This window comes from Rhinoderma darwinii, unplaced genomic scaffold, assembly GCF_050947455.1.
Source record: "Rhinoderma darwinii isolate aRhiDar2 unplaced genomic scaffold, aRhiDar2.hap1 Scaffold_89, whole genome shotgun sequence".
NCBI lineage: Eukaryota > Metazoa > Chordata > Amphibia > Anura > Rhinodermatidae > Rhinoderma > Rhinoderma darwinii.
This window is the reverse complement of record NW_027464461.1, coordinates 667,736-687,340: the sequence shown is the minus strand read 5'-3', so window position 1 is coordinate 687,340 and position 19,605 is coordinate 667,736.

The following is a 19,605-nucleotide window of genomic DNA, read 5'->3' as shown; positions in this document are numbered from 1 at the left end:
TGTACAGGCCCGTCTGAAGTTTGCAAATGAACATCTGGATGATTCTGAGAGTGATTTGGAGAAGGTGCTGTGGTCAGATGAGACTAAAATTGAGCTCTTTGGCATTAACTCAACTCGCCGTGTTTGGAGGAAGAGAAATGCTGTCTATGACCCAAAGAACACCGTCCCCACTGTCAAGCATGGAGGTGGAAACATTATGTTTTGGGGATGTTTCTCTGCTTAGGGCACAGGACTACTTCACCGCATCAATGGGAGAATGGATGGACCCATGTACCGTCAAATCCTGAGTGACAACCTCCTTCCCTCCACCAGGACATTAAAAATGGCTCGTGGCTGGGTCTTCCAGCACGACAATGACCCGAAACATACAGCCAAGGCAACAAAGGAATGGCTCAAAAAGAAGCACATTAAGGTCATGGAGTGGCCTAGCCAGTCTCCAGACTTTAATCCCATCAAAAACGTATGGAGGGAGCTGAAGATCCGAGTTGCCAAGCGACAGCCTCGAAATCTTAATGATTTACAGATGATCTGCAAAGAGGAGTCGGCCAAAATTCCATCTAACATGTGTGCAAACCTCATCATCAACTACAAAAAACGTCTGACTGCTTTGCTTGCCAACAAGGGTTTTGCCACCAAGTATTAAGTCTTGTTTGCCAAAGGGATCAAATACTTATTTCTCTGTGCACAATGCAAATAAATATATATAATTTTGACAATGAGATTTTCTGTTTTTTTTTATATAATCTATCTCTCACTGGTAAAATTAACCTAGCCTAAAAATTCTAGACTGTTCATGTCTTTGACAGTGGGCAAACTTACAAAATCAGCAAGGGATCAAATACTTATTTCCTTCACTGTATATATATATATAACCGAAATTCCAGTTAAGTTTTAAAAATTTGTATTTTAAAGCCAGAAGAAAAAATATATATATAAAGAAAAATTGTTGTACTTTAATAACTCTGTGAGTATATTAGTATGTTATAGAACTCTTTAACATTCGGGATATGGTCAAAATACAATTGTGCTTTTGTATTCTGAACCCTATATAACGGGCAGTAGGTGTGCACGGATGGATGCAGCCGTATAGCTATACAAACAAACAGTGGGAGGGATCCTCCAGCTCACCTTGATGCAAGTTTTAGACAGAAGAAAAATGGGCAAAAGTAGATGGTCTAGCGCAGTCAAGTTTAAAACAGAACGTAGTTCCAATTTTATTTGGATGGTTAAAACAAGATCATTCCCGAATGCAAGGGTGAAAATGTAGGTAAAGTGCCTACGCGTTTCAGATGTATACCACGTTCTTCCTCATGGCTTTAATGCTAACAACTATTTGTCAGAACGAGGTTTATATCCGTTGCCAACAGGTGAAAATTAGTGCTGTCACAGCAAGGTGGTGCTGTCCAGCAGAGTAGTGTTGAACTAAGGAGACGCCTTAGGAACATCGGCAGTCTATAAATAAAAGCTATCCAGCACAGTGGAGCTGTCCATCAAAAGTGGTGCTGAAACAGAGAGCCGGTGATAGAACATCACTGCTCTAATAGTAAGTTGTGTACTTACAGCATTGTTTGATAGATAGTTATCAATGATAGGATGAGGGATAACAATGATCCAATTTTATCCATGAGTAGTGGATAGAGTATTAATGCTTATTTTTGTTTATTAGGCTGTCGGATATGAACCTCTGCAATACTCACATCGAGATATTAAAACATAAATAGACGCTAAAAAATACATCATTTAAACAGTTTAGGACAATACATGAACTGGAAAAAAGGGAATTATATACTGGTTTTTAAAGGTAATTGGTGTTGAAAAAAATCTTTGTATACTAAACCGCCATTTCATTAACAAGGAATGTGATGGGGGAGGGACCCGTTGGTATGGACAGTTAGGTGTCATCTGTAAAAGCCGTGAGCATTGACAGGTATTATTAATTATTAGACCATATTAAATTCTGCCGATAATTTCATAGATTCTTTCACTAATAATGGAACATTAATTCTTTTTTTATCACAACTTTTTTTTATTTTCACAATCCTGACCCTTATGTAGCGTCTCTGTGATATTTACAGCAAGGCAAGCGTAATCTCGTTTTAAATAACAGGTTACATCGTACAGGTCTTTACCACTTTGGAATTTTTCTCAGACCCTCTCTCTTTCTCCACCATTACATGATCCACTGAAACCAAATATCACAAATTCTCGTCTGTGGATCTTGTCCCCTATATTGGTGGACAGGTAAATTCCCAGAGGAGCCACACCACAGAATAATACGCCACAAAAGGTTAATCTGTACAAACCATCTAGTCAGGCGGGGTATTAACGTACTGGCTTTACTGGCATAGCTTATACTCCACCCTTTGCCACCCAAACAAGCCCAAGTTGTCCTTTAAAACAGAGAACAAATCCTCATCCGTCAACACATTTGTGCTTGAGTACGCAGCCAAACATGAAGGTGACTCACCACTCACAGGAATCCTGGCATCACCCAAGGGTGCCTCCAAGATTGTTCCAGCAGCTGGACGACCAGTCTCTTGACCGTGGTCAGCTGCAGATCCCAATGATGCAATAGGAGGCAGTCTTCGTCCGTATCCTATGACAACGGTCTCTCCCACCAGCAGCAAGGAGGGGGCAATAAACTCCTTTTGGAGTCTACACCTGTCTCACCACTGATGCTACCGACTGCCCTCCATAGTCTGCCTGTACATTATAATCACAGGACTGCTCCTCCCACCACACCTCGAGCCATCCATGCCCCTACTGCTTCCTCTGGGGTAGAGCAGAACCCTGCCTCATGGACCTGTTAGATGAGGGTGCAGTACAAGGACTGACTCCTCCTTCCTCTACACCAGCGCTGTCCCACATCACTGGACCACTTTACTGCAAGCCGGGAACTTCCGGCCATGCCACATGCAGGGAAGGGGGGGGGGGGGGTGGAGGAACTATTTTTAGAGCATAACACTACCCTCTAAAAAGCATGGGACAACAATAACAGTCCATAAGCTTTTGGAAAGGGCTCTTCAGCTCCTTTGCTTTGGGAAAATAGTTACTGCCAGACTCCAGCCATCCCTTAATAAGTGGATTTCCACGCCGTTGCATTCACTCCACCACTGAGGACCCTGTGTGGTAACAATCCTGAATCTTTTTGGAGAACTGTTGCCTACTAGGCACAGGTAACCCTTTATAACGACTCAGAAAAAATAATTGTGTTAACCATTTAAGATTACATTGATAATAAACATTAATTTAAACTATATAAGCAATATACCCATAAGCTCCATAATTCTAGGCACCCAAGGGGCCTTACAATAGAATACACTTGTTATGCTACTTTTTACCATAAAATGGGGGTTTGCCATACAGCACAGGCAAGGGGGGGCATGTTATTTTGTTTCATTTTTGAGGGGTTAACCCGACGGAAACCTCAGACGGAATCCCTCAACGGAAGGGCAGCGGTGATGTGAACAGGTCCTTAGTGTCGTCTTTTTCTTTATTTTCTATTTGTACATTATACCTGAGATAAATAACTATGTCCCTAGTGTGTTATACATATTAGGCTGGGTTCACACGACCTATTTTCAGACGTAAACGAGGCGTATTATGCCTCGTTTTACGTCTGAAAATAGGGCTACAATACGTCAGCAAACATCTGCCCATTCATTTGAATGGGTTTGCCGACGTACTGTGCAGACGACCTGTTATTTACGTGTCGTCGTTTGACAGCTGTCAAACGACGACGCGTAAAAATACAGCCTCGTCAAAAGAAGTGCAGGACACTTCTTTGGACGTTTTTGGAGCTGTTTTCTCATAGACTCCAATGAAAACAGCTCCAAAAATGGACGTAAAAAAACGCAGCGAAAAACGGCGCGAAAAATGCGAGTTGGTCAAAAAACGTCTGAAAAGCAGGGTCTGTTTTCCCTTGAAAACAGCTCTGGATTTTCAGACGTTTTTGGTCACTACGTGTGCACATACCCTTAGTGTCTATAACATGTATCAGGAACATATTATCACACCTTTGATTCTTTACAGATGACTGATCCCAGTGAGAAGAAGGAACGTGACATATAATCCTGTCAGCAGCAAGAAAGGAATCACAAGACAGGTAATTAATATTTATATTAATTACTGATAACACTCAGGCTAGATATGAGTTCTAGACCCACAGAGGTGTGATAGTATCTTCCTGATACATCAGAATATATGTGTTTTTAACCGCTTCCCGACCGCCCACTGTATATTCACGTTGGCATTTGCTGGGCTCTGTGCAGTGCCGACGTGAATTCACGGTGGGTGTTAAAAGCGCGATCCGGGTGTCTCAGAGTAGCGCTGACACCCGGATCGCGCTGTTAACCCCTGCCTCTGGTCCTGGAGTCATGACCGGGACCTAATTGGTTCAGGTCCCAGTCATGTGATCGCAGGGAAAGCTTGTTGTAGCAACGAACTGGAAAGTTTGTTACTACAACAAACTGGAAAGTTTGTTGCTACAACAAACTTTCCCGGGGACCGATTGCGGGTGCTTCAGTCGGTTATAAGGCAGAACCGGAGGCCATACAACGGCCCCTGGGTCTGCCATGCACAGCAGCCTATGAGAACCAGCCGGAGGCCGGTCCTCCTAAGCTTCCTGTCAGTGTGACTCTCAGCGTCACACTGACAGTTTATAATACGTTACACTACCTAGGTGGTGTAATGTATTATAGCAGCGATCAGTGCTGCCAGTCTTCAAGTAAAAAGTAAAAGTAATAAAAATGTTTTCTAAAAGTGTAAAAACAAGTTATAAAAGTTACAAAAACAAAAAATGCTTTTTTTCCCTATAATAAGTCTTTTATTATAGGGAAAAAATTAAAATGTTAAAAAAAGTACACATATTTGCTATCACCGCGTTCATAACGACCAAAACTATAAAACGATAATATTATTTTTCCCGAACGGTGAACAGCGCAAAAAAAATAATTAAAAAACTATGTCAGAATCGCAATTTTTTTTGGTCATCAACCCTCCAAAAATATAGAATAAAAAGTGATCAAAAAGTCGCATGTACCCTAAAATAGTACCAATAAAAACGACAACCCGTCCCGCAAAAAACAAGCCCTTACACAGCTTTTTTGACTGAAAAATAAAAAAGTTATGCCTCTCAGAATATGGTGAAACAAAAAATAAATAATTTAATCGAAGAGTAATTTTATTGCGCAAATGCCACAAAACATAAAAAAACTATATACATCTAGTATCGCCGTAATCGTATCGACCCGCAGAATAAAGTAAAATTTCATTTATAGCGCACGGTGAAAAGTGTAAAAAAAAAAGACAAAAAACATTGTCAGAATTGTTTTTTTGTCACTGCTTGCCAAAAAAAATCTAATTTAAAGTGATAAAAAAATCACATGTACCCTAAAATGATACCAATGAAAACTACAGATTGTCCCGCAACAAATAAGTCCTCGCACGGCTCCGGTGAAGAAAAAATAAAAAAAAGTTCTGGCTCTCAGAATATAGCGACAGAAATTATGCAGTGTCCAAAAGCTGATAAGATCAGGCGCCATTTATCAATGCGACATTGGCCACATATCTGCGGATTATTATTTATTTACCAAATTATTATACCCTCTTATTATGTCCTGATGTACTCTGCCCAATTCACACATACCCCCACTTCATGAACTGAAATAAAAGCAAAACCCCAAACAGAACAGTTACCAAGCAAACTCTGCGCTCCAAAAGCCAAATGGCGCTCCCTCCCTTCTAAGCCCCACAGCGTGCCCAAACACCAGCTTACGTCCACATATATGATATTTTATATCTGGGAGAACCTGCTCAACATTGTATGAGGTATTTGTCTTCAGTGGCACAAACTGGGCACAACATATTGTGCGTTAAAATGGCATATCAGTGGAAAATTTAAATTTTCACTTTGCACCATCCGCTGCGCATTAACGCCTTCGCGCACCACGACTTAATAGCATGTCGTGGTGCGGGGGGTTATATATGGAGCGGGCTCATGCGCTGCGCCCGCGCCATATTCTGCAGGTGTCCCACTTTTGGGGGATTTCCACTGTTTTGGCACTACAAGACCTCTTCAAACCTGACATGGTGCCTAAAATATATTCTAAAAAAAGGAGGCCCCGAAATCCACTAGGTGCTCCTTTGCTTCTGAGGCCTGTGTTTCAGTCCATTAGGACACTAGGGCCACATGTTGGATATTTCTAAAATCTGCAGAATCTGGGCAATACATATTGAGTTGCGTTTCCCTGGTAAAACCTTCTGTGTTACAGATTTTTTTTTATTACAAATGAATTTCGGCAAAAAAAAATTTCACCTCTACTTTGCCTTAATTCCTGTGAAACGCCTAAAGGGTTAAAATATTTTCTGAATGTGGTTTTGAATACCTTGAGGGGTACAGTTTTCAAAATGGGGTGATTTATGGGAACTTTCTAATATATAAGGCCCTCAAAGCCACTTCAGAACTGAACTGGTCCCTGAAAAAATAGCCTTTTGAAATTTTATTGAAAATATGAGAAATTGCTGCTAAAGTTCTAGCCTCGTAACGTCCTAGAAAAATAAAAGTACGTGAAAAAAAATGATGCAAACATAAAGTAGACATATAGGGGATGTTAACTAGTAACTATTTTGTGTGGTATTACTATCTGTTTCACAAGCAAACACATTTAAATTTAGAAAAATGCTAATTTTTGCAAATTTTTGCTAAAATTCGAAGTTTTTCACAAATAAATATTGAATTTATCAACCAAATTTTTTCACTAACATAAAGTACAATATGTCACGAGAAAACAATCACAGAATCGCTTGGATAGGTAAAAGCATTCCGGAGTTATTACCACATAAAGTGACACATGTCAGATTTGAAAAAATAGGCTGTGTCCTAAAGGCCAAAACAGGCTGTGTCCTAAAGTGGTTAAAGACAGCCTGAGGACGCACAGCAATGAAACGCAGAAAACAACACACTGGGCACGATTCCCCCTCATGAATTTTAGTCAAACAAATCTCAAAACCTTTTCCCTTCCTGTCAGTTTTTGAATGATACAACATTATTCTCAACACACTATCCTGAAAAAAACACATCGGTTACTTGATTACCGCCCTGCACCCGTTTTGAGGGACTAACCAATTCGCCAACCCTAAAAGCCCCATAGAAAGCCCAAGAGAAAGCCAATTGAAACAACAACCTCTCATAATCTGAATGGGATATCCTGTGCAACTGAGAAAATGTCCCTCCAACATTGCAAAAGACACCAGCCCACGCTTATCCTGCCCGACATGCCCTTTTTGAAAATTTTGCAGAGCCCGCCGTATCAAAAAATGCTTAGTAACATCCGTACAACCAATTAACTTAAAGAAAAAGGAAAGTGCCGCTACCGACTTAACAACAGAGGAAGCTGAAGATCCACTCTCCATAAGAGATAACAAAAAACAGAACATCCCCTCTAAGGCACTAAAATGACTCCTTTGACTACACCACGAATCCTCCAGCTGGAACCATCTCACCCAGATCTTGGTATAAGCATCCCACGTAGCAGGGGCCAGCGAACGCTTCGCCCACCATATCAGACGAGCCACACCACCCTCCAATGGTGCTCGGGGCAAGAAACTGGATCCCTCTCTGCCTCTGGAGCTAGCCAACGGAAACGATCCCACTGCAATCGAGATAAAGCATTTGTAATGTCATTGGAAACTCCAGGAACATGATGAGCCCTAAATAGAATGTTCCATCTCAAACACAGCAGGACTGTGATCACCGGGGGGGAATTGGCGGACAAACTATTAATAGCGCACACGACCGCCATGTTATCATAGTGAAAAAACACTGACCGATTGGACTAAAGCTGTCCCCAAATTTCCACCGCAACAAGAATGGGAAACAACTCCAGAAAACAAAGATTACCCGTCAAACCACACTCCCTCCACTCTACTGGCCAAGTACCAACACACCATTTTCCCTGAAAATACGTCCCGAAACCGATATAACTGGAAGCATCAGTAGACAATTGCATCTCCACATTCGAAACTCCCTCTGCAATCCATAATGACCTGCCGTTATATTCTACCAAAAAGGAATCCCAAACCCTCAAATCCGCCTTATGCACCTTGCCAAGGCGAATAAAATGGTGGGGACATCTAACTCCAGCAGTTGCTTGTGCTAAGCGCCTACAAAAAACACGGCCCATGGGCATAATTCTACAGACAAAATTGAGTTTCCCCAATAATGATTGCAGGAGCCGCAGGGTGATTTTTATTCTCACCAGAGCCTCCTGCACCGTTGCCCGCAGATCAATAAGTTTTGCCTCTGGCAACCTACATTCCATTGCCTGGGAATCAATTTCAATTCCCTAAAAACAGATCGTTGTGGTTGGTCCTTCTGTTTTTTCAAACGCCAACGGAACCCCAAAGTCAACAAAAACATCTATCACTGCCCATAGCAATATTGCACACGACGGCCGAGCCGCAGGGCCCACACAAAAAAAGTCATCCAAATAATGAATAACTGCTTTAGAGCCGAGTAATGTATTTGACCTTGCATTGTTACTGGCAGTATGATGACAAGAAACCCAGGTTTGATGCAGGTTTCTTTTAGTAGGCCGGTAATGTTTGCAAAACGACCAAAAGGAAATACAAAAACTGTTCTTAGCAGAGAGGCACAGTCACTTAAAATATTACACAAAATGGCGGCAATTTCAGGCAATGCAGGAAATGGGGTTTTACCAGCTTGGTTTCCTTGGGACAGAGCTCGGACTCTTCCCTGATACAGGGGTAACCCATCGTCTCAGCAACTAAATAACAGGGAGGCTTCACGCAACTTCCACTTGTTACATCCAATGCTGCCTCTTTCACAGCAATCATCTGTGGGGAGGTTCCTGCACTCCACCGCCACAGCAATGGGTACTCTCTGGCTTCAGGGCCTACTCAGCCCTGCTTGCACAATAGTTGCTGATTTATGGGTTGCAGCCCTTGCACCTGAACCCATTAGGTGGGAACAGTCGCCTTTTATCAAATTTAAAAACAGCCCCTTTGTGAGTTATTCAATGTTCCGACACTGATTACATGCCCATACTACACTGTTTTTGCACACTAAAGTAAATAATAAAGACAGTGCCCGAGCCGGTTTTCCCGGTGCCTGCAATAAACAGGGTCAGCCACAATTGTCTGAACAGTGTTACATAGCAGTGAGCTTTACTGACGTGAGCATCTGCACAGCTCAGAACATGTAAGCACAGGTCCTGTGACTAAAACAACACATAAAAATGCTTCCTGGCCACTAGGTGGCAGCATCGCAATGGAAGTATATATGCATATAGTGACCGCTCATCTCCTCTAGTCCTGGACCTATAAAGGAAATACAGTGTTAAAATGCATAACACAAAAGCATTGAAAGAGACAGAAAAATCTATCTCTACATTACTCCATACGGCTCCTCTCGTGAATAGGGGAGACTCCCTTCAATACCTTTCATTGCCCCCTTGCCTTATTTGGTGTCATTCCCGGCACCAGGAAAAATAAGCAACTAAAATAACTGAACAAAAACACAGATTCCTTTCACACAAATTGGGCCTTCTTCCGACAGTCTCTGAAGGCCCTCTTAGACTCAGTTCAGGCCCTCTTCAAAGTTACTTGGGCCTCAGGCTCAAAGCTTAGTAGTTACAGTCTCTCACAGGTGAGGCACATACTTAACAATTGCAGTCTCATACTCAAGGTCCCAGGACTCCCTTATTTGTCTCAGTCTCATGCACAGCCTCTTGTCTTTCTCTTGCTGGGAAACTCCTCTCTACCCGCCTCTTGAACGCTTCCTTGTGGCGCATTACAGCTACTGAAATGCAGCCTTTCCTGGCTCCACAGCCTCTTGCTGGAGCTAGTCATCTTTGTTGAGGGAAAGGTGCACTTGGCAAGAGCGTACTCATGATGGTACAAGGGCGACAAGGGGCCACACAAACACTCTCCTATCTAATAAATATACAACGACACAATTAAAATTGGAAGGTGCTTGTCACAGCTTTATTGAATGTTTTCTTTTACAGAACCTGAGAATATATAAAAACAAGTATAAACATAATTAACATATTAAGATTATGTGGCTAAGTCCTTGACAACCTCCAAAACATAAATAAAGCAATACCCTTAAACCACTAGCCGTGACCATATAAGCTACAGTGGCGTCACCACGGGTATGCTAAAGCACCACGCTTCCCAGGGTCCGCCCCTTAGAGAAGCCCAAATCCATAGCTTTAAAATAAAACCAATATATTGTGTCAAAGACAGCAATATATAAAAACATAAATAGTGTTGCCAAGGACCCGCCACAGCATGAAAACTTGACTCCTTAAATTTTCATGCGCCGCCACACTTGAAAACCCAACTCCAGGCCTTCTTGGAGGCCAAAATGTAAAACATCCAGGCCCACATCTGTTAAGTGAACCCCATCCTTTCCAATGTACGCACCCCGATCCTCCAACAGTGGGTGACTAACTACCAACCCACCATTGAGGCGAACAAACTTGGCCACTGTCTTATTAATCTTATCCCTAGTTCTATTCAGCGCCGACAATGACTGCACATTGCGCCATTTTACCCGCTGTACAATTTCGGACCATATAATCAAAAGCCCAGGATGGGCGTCTAAAAAACATAAGAAGTCCCTCTTAATGTTCCTAATGAGGTTCCGCATGGGATAACTCCCGATGTCATTACCCCCAGCATGAATTATCAAAATATCAGGTAGACCCCAGGACCTAACCGCATCCTGAAACAAAGGCCTTACCTGATCCCAGGTCAGGCCACGAACTCCGAACCAGTGTACCTCCACCTCATCCTTATCTAAATCCAAATACCTACCATTCGGACGCACACGGGCACGCCTTTCAGCCCAGTAAATATAGGAATGGCCAAGAAGCCAAACCACACATTTCGCAGAACCTGAAAGCAACAGAAAATTAGTCACACAGAACAAGAATGACATCTCCACCCAAAATAAACCCAAGATAAAGAAATCAACATTCCAGCAAATGCAGCCTAACATAGGAACGAAAACGGCTGGACTCCCAGCGGCCAATCCTCTTAACTGAAGCAGTGTCGAGCCCAAAACAAGAAACCTCAGTAGCGGCTCCAATCCTAAAAGAATGTGAGCTGTAATCCAGATGTGAAAGGCCCAAACCTTGTACGCATTTCTTAAAGACAGCAATAAATTGATATCTGGACAATGCTGACCCATCCGCATGCACCAGCAAAGAGGAAGAACCCTGAGGACACATAGCCATGAAACGCAGAAAACACCCCACTGGGCACGATTCCCCCTCATGAATTTTAGTCAAACAAATCTCAAAACCTTTTCCCTTCCTGTCAGTTTTGGAATGATACAACATTATTCTCAACACACCATCCCGAAAAACCACATCGGTTAAATGAATACCGCCCTGCCCCCTTTTTGAGGGACTAGCCAATTCGCCAACCCGAAAAGCCCCATAGAAAGCCCAAGAAAAAGCCAATTGAAACAACAACCTGTTAAGGATCTGCCAGGCACAGCTTCTGTATCCACGCCCATAGGTAATCAGTCTGCACCTGCTTCTATGTCTGTGAGACTGGCCACAGCCTGGCCAGACGGAGCTAGCTCCCACCCTCTGTCTATTTATACCTGCCTTTCCTGTTCCTCCTTGCTTGTGATTCTTCTCATTTTGTTTCCTGGCCCTGCTGCAGCTTCTTGCACCATTTGACCCTGCTTCATATTGACCCTGGCTTACAGACTACTCTCCTGCTCTGCGTTTGGTACCTCGTACACTCCTGGTTTGACTCGGCTTGTTCACTACTCTCCTGCTCTGCGTTTGGTACCTCGTACACTCCAGGTTTGACTCGGCTCGTTCACCACTCTTGTTGCTCACGGTTTTGCCGTGGGCAACTGCCCCTTTTCCCTTGCTTCTGTGTACCCTTGTCTGTTTGTCTGTCGTGCACTTATTGAGCGTAGGGACCGTCAGTCACCCAGTTGTACCCCGTCGCCTAGGGCGGGTCATTGCAAGTAGGCAGGGACTGAGTGGCGGGTAGATTAGGGCTCACTTGTCTGTTTCCTTACCCCCATCATTACACAACCTCTCATAATCTGAATGGGATATCCTGCGCAACTGAGAAAAAAGTCCCTCCAACATTGCAAAAGACACGCTTATCCTTCCCGTCATGTCCTTTCTGAAAACCCTGCAGAGCACGCCGTGTCAAATAAATGCTTAGTAACATCCATACAACCAATTAACTTAAAGGAAAGTGCCGCTACTGACTTAACAACAGAGGAAACTGAAGACCCACTCTCCATAAGAGATAACAAAAACATAACATCCCCCTAAGGCACTAAACGGACTCCCTTGACTACACCACGAATCCTCCAGCCGGAACCATCTCACCCAGATCTTGTTATAAGCATCCGACGTAGCAGGGGCCAGCGAACATTTCGCCCACCATATCAGACGAGCGACACCACCCTCCAAAGGTGTTCGGGGCAAGAAGCCGGATCCCTCTCCGCCTCTGGAGCTAGCCGACGGAAATTATCCCACTGCAACCGAGATAAAGCATCCGCAATGTCATTGGAAACACCGGGAACATGATGAGCCCTAAATAGAATGTTCCACCTCAAGCACAGTAGGACCAACTGGCGTAACACTGTGATCACCGGGGGGCAATTGGCGGACACGACTGCCATGTTATCACAGTGAAAAACCACTGACCGATAGGACAAAAGGTGTCCCCAAATTTCCACCGCAACTAGAATGGGAAACAACTCCAGAAAACAAAGGTTACCTGTCAAACCACACTCCCTCCACCCTAGTGGCCAAGTACGAACACACCATTTCCCCTGAAAGTACGCTCCGAAACCGATAGAACCAGAAGCATCAGTACACAATTGTATCTCCACATTCGAAAGTCCCGCTGCAATCCATAATCATCTGCCGTTATATTCTACCAAAAAGGAAACCCAAACCCTCAAATCTGCCTTATGCTCCTTGCCAAGGAAAATAAAATGGTGGGGACTTCTAACACCAGCAGTTGCTTGCGCCAAGCGCCTACAAAAAAAAACCGGCCCATAGGCATAATTCTATAGGCAAAATTTAGTTTCCCCATTAAAGATTGCAGGAGCCGCAGGGTGATTTTTGTTTTCACCAGAGCCTCCTGCACCGTTGCCCACAGATCAACAAGTTTTGCCTCCGGCAACCTACATTCCATTGCCTGGGAATCAATTTAATTTCCCAAAAAAAAGAGCGTCGTGGTTGGTCCCTCCGTTTTTTCAAACGCCAACGATACCCCAAAGTCATCAAAAACATCAATCACAGCCTGTAAATATTGCACACGACGGCCGAGCCGCAGGGCCGACACAAAAGAAGTCATCCAAATAATGAATCACTGCTTTAGAGCCGGCTCGTTCATGGACCACCCACTCCAAAAATGTGCTGAAGGCTTCGAAATAGGCACAAGAAATAGAGCACCCCATAGGAAGGCACCTATCAATATAAAAAAGGCCATCAAACGAGCACCCCAGCAAGTGCATGGATTCTGGGTGCACTGGCAAAAGGCGAAACGCAGACTCCACATCCACCTTAGCCATCAGCGCCCCCTGCCCCGCCGTCCTAACCAAACGAACCACCTCATCAAATGACGTATAGGAAACCCGCGCCAAAGACTCATCAATATCATCATTCACCGAAGAGCCCTTCGGATAAGATAAATGATGTATAAGCCAAAATTTTCCCGCCTCCTTCTTGGGGACAACCCCCAGCGTGGAGACACGCAAATTGGAAATAGGAACATTAGAAAAGGGGCCTAACATTCTACCCAACAAAACTTCCTTCCACAACTTGTCTTGTACCACTTCTGGATGATCCCGCACCGAACGCAGATTATTAGCCATCAAAACCCCCACCCCCGGGGAGAACAGAATCCTAAATCCATCCCCAAAACCGTTCACTAACAGCTGCGCCTTCTCCCTGTTGGGGTACATCTTTAGCCAAGGCGTCATAGCGTCCAGGTTCACTGGACTCACCCCCTTTAGCAGGACGATCCCCTGGCTTCGTCGTGCCTCCTCGTGCCCGCTTAAAACACTTGAAGACGGGGTGGTTACCACCCCTACACCCGGCACATTCGTGTCTATAGACACAATTAGTTCCCGATTTACAGGTGCTCTCGTTGTAGAGTCAGCAGACCCCTTTTTTTTTAAACTCCCAAATGAACCCGCTCATCTAGACCCGCCGAGTTAGGACTGAAAGGGATATGCAAACCCGCAACTTCAACACGCCCCATCCTGACCAGCCCCCTTTGGTGTAGTCATAAGGCGCATCCAAAGGCTTATGTCCTTATGATCCCACCACAGGGATGACTGAACCGCCATACGCTGACGAAACTGCTCGTCATATTTAAGCCAAGCAGTTCCCCCATACGTTCTATAAGCCTCCCAAATAGAATCTGGTAGCCTAATAATACGCTGAGCAGCAGCGCCATTGTGTGGTCAATGCAGGGAAATGCACACTATGTCTATTATATATTTTAGAAAGTTTGTTTGAAGCCCGATTGTGATACGCTAAACAGCAGCGCCATCGTGTGGTCAATGCTGAGAAATCTCACTAAATTGAATGTAAGGCAGGCAGCCTAGTGATACGCTGAGCAGCAGCACCATCGTGTGGACAATGCAGGGAAATGCACACTATATCTATTTATTATATATTTTAGAAAGTTTGTTTGAAGCCCGATAGTGATACGCTAAGCAGCAGCGCCATCGTGTGGTCAATGCTGAGAAATCTCACTAAATTGAATGTAATGCAGACAGCCCTAGTGATACGCTTAGCAGCAGCGCCATAGTGTGGTCAATGCAGGGAAATGCACACTATATCTATTATATATTTTAGAAAGTTTGTTTGAAGCCCGATTGTGATACGCTAAGCAGCAGCGCCATCGTGTGGTCAATGCTGAGAAATCTCACTAAATTGAATTTTCTACAGGTAGCCTAGTAATACGCTGAGCAGCAGCGCCATTTTGTGGTCAATGCAGGGAAATGCACACTATATCTATTATATATTTTAGAAAGTTTGTTTGAAGCCCGATTGTGATACGCTAAGCAGCAGCGCCATCGTGTGGTCAATGTTGTGAAATCTCACTAAATTGGATGTAATGCAAGCAGCCTAGTGATACGCTGAGCAGCAGCGCCATCGTGTGGTCAATGCTGGGAAATGCACACTATATCTATATATTATATATTTTAGAAAGTTTGTTTGAAGCCCGATTGTGATACGCTAAGCAGCAGCGCCATCGTGTGGTCAATGCTGAGAAATCTCACTAAAGTGAATGTAATGCAGGCAGCCTAGTGATACGCTGAGCAGCAGCGCCATCGTGTGGTCAATGCTGGGAAATGCACACTATATCTATATATTATATATTTTAGAAAGTTTGTTTGACGACCGATTGTGATACGCTAAGCAGCAGTGCCATCGTGTGGTCAATGTTGAGAAATCTCACTGAATTGAATGTAAGGCAGGCAGCCTAGTGATACGCTGAGCAGCAGTGCCATCGTGTGGTCAATGCAGGAAATGCACACTATATCTATATTTTATATATTTTAGAAAGTTTGTGTGAAGCCCGATTGTGATATGTTAAGCAGCATTGGCATCGTGTGGTCAATGCAGGGAAATGCACACTATATCTATTATATATTTTAGAAAGTTTGTTTGAAGCCCGATTGTGATACGCTAAACAGCAGCGCCATCGTGTGGTCAATGTTGTGAAATCTCACTAAATTGGATGTAATGCAGGCAGCCTAGTGATACGGTGAGCAGCAGAACCATCATGTGGTCAATGTAGGGAAATGCACACTACATATATATATATATATATATATATATATACATATATATATATATATATATATAGTATTATATATTTTAGAAAGTTTGTTTGAAGCCCGATTGTGATACGCTAAGCAGCAGCGCCATCGTGTGGTCAATGCTGAGTTATCTCACTAAATTTAATGTAAGGCAGGCAGCCTAGTGATACGCTGAGCAGCAGCGCCATCGTGTGGTCAATGCTGGGAAATGCAAACTATATCTATATATTCTATATTTTAGAAAGTTTGTTTGAAGGCCGATTGTGATACGCTAAGCAGCAGCGCCATCGTGTGGTCAATGCTGAGAAATATCACTAAATTGGATGTAATGCGGGCAGCCTAGTGATACGCTTAGCAGCAGCGCAATCGTGTGGTCAATGCAGGGAAATGCACACTATATCTATATATTATATACTTTAGAAAGTTTGTTTGACGACCGATTGTGATACGCTAAGCAGCAGTGCCATCGTGTGGTCAATGCTGGGAAATGCACACTATATCTATATATTATATATTTGAGAAAGTTTGTTTGACGACCGATTGTGATACGCTAAGCAGCAGTGCCATCGTGTGGTCAATGTTGAGAAATCTCACTGAATTGAATGTAAGGCAGGCAGCCTAGTGATACGCTGAGTAGCAGTGCCATCGTGTGGTCAATGCAGGAAATGCACACTATATCTATATTTTATATATTTTAGAAAGTTTGTGTGAAGCCCGATTGTGATATGTTAAGCAGCATTGGCATCGTGTGGTCAATGCAGGGAAATGCACACTATATCTATTATATATTTGATAAAGTTTGTTTGAAGCCCGATTGTGATACGCTAAGCAGCAGCGCCATCGTGTGGTCAATGTTGTGAAATCTCACTAAATTGGATGTAATGCAGGCAGCCTAGTGATACGCTGAGCAGCAGCACCATCGTGTGGTCAATGCTGGGAAATGCAAACTATATCTATATATTCTATATTTTAGAAAGTTTGTTTGAAGCCCGATTGTGATACGCTAAGCAGCAGCGCCATCGTGTGGTCAATGCTGAGAAATCTCACTAAATTTAATGTAAGGCAGGCAGCCTAGTGATACACTGAGCAGCAGCGCCATCGTGTGGTCAATGCTGGAAAATGCACAATATATCTATTATATAGTTTAGAAAGTTTGTTTGAAGCCCGATTGTGATACGCTAAGCAGCAGCACCATCGTGTGTTCAATGCTGAGAAATCTCACTAAATTGAATATAAGGCAGGCAGCCTAGTGATACGCTGAGCAGCAGCGCCATCGTGTGGTCAATGCAGGAGAAATGTACACGTATGCGATTCCGCTGCAAAAAACGCAACTTATTAATAATTTTAATCTTATACTCACCTAGAATTCTGTTTCTTTTTCCGGGCCAACCTCCTGGGACGACGTTTCATCCCATGTGACCGCTGCAGTCAATCGCAGGCTGCAGCGGTCACATGGGATGAAACATCAACTGAGAGCTGCAGGATGTAGGAGGGAAGCGTCGCCATGGTAAGTATCCATTTTTTTTTCTGCTCAGTTTTCCGCAGCGGCCATTCCTGGCCGAAAAACTGCGGCACAGGACAGTGCTTTTACACAGCGTATCTGCCTTGCGTGAACATACCCGTACAGTATATACATATAGTAGCTGCTGTCTTACAACGATACAGCTGCAAACCACGTCAACATGTTGCATTCCCACAGTTTTCAAATGATTGTTAATTTCCATGGAGTTTTTTGCAGACATTAACAATCATTTAAAAACTGCACCTTTTGATAAAACTGCATGTGCTGCATGTTTTACCGGACAATGGTTTTTACGATCTGATTGTTTGCATTAACCCCTTCCCTCTTTAGCCACTTTTGACCTTCCTGACCGAGCCTCATTTTTCAAATCTGACATGTGTCACTTTATGTGGTAATAACTCCGGAATGCTTTCACCTATCCAAGCGATTCTGAGAATGTTTTCTCGTGACACATTGGACTTTAAGTTACTGGCAAAATTTGCTTGATATGTTCAGTATTTAATTGTGAAAAACACCAAAATTTAGTGAAAAATTGCAAAAATTAGCATTTTTCTCAATTTAAATGTATCTGCTTGTAAGACAGGCAGTTATAACACACAAAATTGTTGCTAACTAACATCCCCCATATGTCTACTTTAGATTGGCATTGTTTTTTGAACATCCTTTTATTTTTCTATGACATCACAAGGCTTAGAACTTTAGCAGCAATTTCTCACATTTTCAAGAAAATTTCAAAAGGCCATTTTTACAGGGGCCAGTTCAGCAGTGAAGTGGCTTTGAGGGCCTTATATATTAGAAACCCCAAAAAATTCACCCCATTTTAAAAACTTCACCCCTCAAAGTATTCAAAACAGCATTTATAAAATGTCTTAACCCTTTACACATGTCACAGGAATTAAAGCAAAGTAGAGGTGAAATGTACAAATTTCATATTTTTTGGCAGAAATAAATTTTTAGTACAATTTTTTTTATAACACAGAAGGTTTTACCAGAGAAATGCAACTCAATATTTGTTGCCCAGTTTATGCAGTTTTAGGAAATATCCCACATGTGGCCCTAGCATGCTAATAGACTGAAGCATCGGCCTCAGAAGCAAAGGAACACCTAGTGGATTTTGGGGCCTTATTTTTGTTAGAATAAATTTTAGGCACCATGTCAGGTTTGAAGGGCTCTTGCGGTGCCAAAACAGTCAAAATCCCCCAAAAGTGACCCCATCTGGGAAACTACACACCTCAAGGAAATTATCTAGGGGTACAGTGAGCATTTTGACCGCACAGTTTTTTTACAGAAATTATTGGAAGTAGGACGTGAAAATTAAAATCGACATTTTTTCAAATAAAATGTAGGTTTAGCGATTTTTTTTCTCATTTCCACAAGGACTAAAGGAGAATAAGCACCATAAAATTTGTAAACCAATTTCTCCCGAGTAAAACAATACCCCACATGTGGTAATAAACGGTTGTTTGGAGACACGGCAGGGCTGAGAAGGGAAAGAGCGCTATTTGGCTTTTGGAGCTCAAGTTTAGCAGGAATGGTTTGCGGAGGCCATGTCACATTTACAAAGCCCCTGAGGGGACAAAACAGTGGAAACCCCCCACAAGTGACCCCATTTTGGAAACTACACCCATTGAGGAAATTATCTAGGGGTATAGTGAGCGTTTTGACCCAACATAATTTTTGCATAAATTATTGGAAGTAGGCCCTGAAAATTACAATCTAAATTTTTTCAAAGAAAATGAAGGTTTAGCTAATTTTTTCTCATTTCCACAAGGACTGAAGGAGAAAAAGCACCCTAAAATTTGTAAACCAATCTCTCCCGAGTAAAACAGTACCCCACATGTGGTAATAAACGGCTGTTTGGACACACGGCAGGGCTTCAAAGGGATGGAGTGCCATTTGGCTTTTGGAGTTCACATTTAGCAGGAATGGTTTGCGGAGGCCATGTCACATTTACAAAGTCCCTGAGGAGACAAAACAGTGGAAACCCCCACAAGTGACCCCATTTTGGAGACTACACCCATTGAGGAAATTATCTAGGGGTATAGTGAGCGATTTGACCCCACAGTTTTTTTGCAGAAATTATTGGAAGTAGGCCCTGAAAATAAAAATCAACATTTTTTCAAAGAAAATGTAGGTTTAGCTTATTTTTACTCATTTCCACAAGGACTGAAGGAGAAAAAGCACCACAAAATTTGTAAAGCAATTTCTCCCAAGTAAAACAATGCCCCAC